The 1733-nt window shown below is 44.4% G+C and overlaps 1 pseudogene across 1 annotated transcript; it reads left to right on the forward strand.

Moving 5' to 3' along the window:
- Window positions 1-303: 303 nt before the first annotated feature.
- LOC310748694 (olfactory receptor 6X1-like) lies at window positions 304-1282 on the forward strand (annotated as a pseudogene). The gene has a single exon. The product of its transcript is annotated as an olfactory receptor 6X1-like (transcript).
- The last annotated feature ends 451 nt before the right edge of the window (window positions 1283-1733 follow it).

The raw sequence follows: 1733 nt of genomic DNA on the forward strand, positions 1-1733 counted from the left end.
TAAAATCAGAATATAAAACCACATAATCGGCTTGTCGGTGCTAGCATGCCTGGAGCTGATGCTAAGTCTGCTTTCTGCTGCCGTACCATCTGTGAGTGGTCATTGTGGTCAGTGTGGGATGCTTATGGGCTGCACAACTGTTGTTACTGCACAACTGTAACAACAGTTACAAGGTCAAGCTTTTACAAGATCAAGCATGTAGCCCTCGAGCTGTGTGATAGACCACTCTGAGCTAGATGACCCTATTGTCTGACTCACCAGAAGGCAGCTTCCTATTTTCCTCATTAGCTCTTTTTCTCTCCTGTCTACTTGCAGACTCAAAGGATGGACTTAACAAATTGCTCAAGAGTGACAGAATTCATCCTTCTGGGATTCCCCCATTTTCAGGGCATGGATATCCTTTTGTTTGTGGTGATCCTCCTGCTCTACCTTCTGTGCCTTACAGGGAATGGTCTCATCATTGTCATTGTGACTGTGGACCATCGGCTCCAGAAGCCAATGCACTTCTTCCTTAGCAACTTCTCTATTATTGAGATTGGACACACTACTGCGTTTATGCCGAAGATGCTAGTCAACTTCCTGTCGGCAAAGAACACGATCTGCTTCCACTGTTGCATGGCACAGTCATTCTTCTACTTCCTCTTTGGTGTCACAGAGTTTTTCATTCTTTCTATCATGTCCTTTGATAGATACTTAGCCATCTGCCATCCATTGAGGTACCCCACCCTCTTGACCTCTCAGGTTTGCCTTAAGCTTGCACGGGCTGCCTGGCTTGCAGGCTTTTTCTCAGTTATTTTCCAGGTGTTGAAGGCTGTGAGGCTTCCTTTCTGTAGCTCCAACATTGTACATCATTTTTTCTGTGATGTTGGAGCTTTGCTAAAGATTGCAGGGGGGGGGGGACACAAAAATCATTGAAGCCCTTGGCTTTGCTGTGTCTGTGGCTGTGATCCTGAGCTCTCTGCTTTTGACAGTTGTAATTTACATCTTCATAATCTCCACGATCCTCCGTATCACTTCATCCAGTGGACAGCAGAAGGCTTTCTCCACCTGTGCCTCCCATTTGACTGTGGTCAGCATCTTGTATGGGTCAGTCCTTTTCATCTACTTGAGACCTTCTGTCAAGGGCTCTTCTTTAGGTGTGGTCAAAGCTGTGTCTGTATTGAACATGATCGTCGTCCCAGTGCTGAACCCTTTCATATACACAATCAGGAATAATGAAGTCAAAGATGCTTTACGAAAAGCCTTAAGAAGGAAGACGTTTGCAGTTTCTAAGTCATTGTGACTGTGGACCATCGGCTCCAGAAGCCAATGCACTTCTTCCTTAGCAACTTCCCCAGTGCTGAACCCTTTCATATACACCATCAGGAACAATGAGGTCAAAGATGCTTCACAAAAAGCATTAGGAAGGAAGACTTTTGCACTTCATAAATTATGAGCATCTTTGACCACATAACAAGTAAGTCTGGAACCGCCAAAGAACAGTGTTTGTAAGTCCGCCCAGACTGGGTAGCAGCCTAAGAATAACACATTGACTTGGGTGTTCTGCAGAAGAGAAGGCCGTCCCTCAAATTACTGGTTGTGGTGGGATTAATATGCAATGAAATAAAATAATGTTGATGATTGGATGACATCTTTGCCTCCATTCTCACTGCTGTCTGGGTACATGTGTAGATCCATAGTACTTTAAACATATACATACTTTTATTTATGAGCTGCCCTTCCTGTATTCTGTG

This window comes from Podarcis filfolensis (assembly GCF_964270895.1).
Source record: "Podarcis filfolensis genome assembly, chromosome: 13".
Classification (NCBI taxonomy): domain Eukaryota; kingdom Metazoa; phylum Chordata; class Lepidosauria; order Squamata; family Lacertidae; genus Podarcis; species Podarcis filfolensis.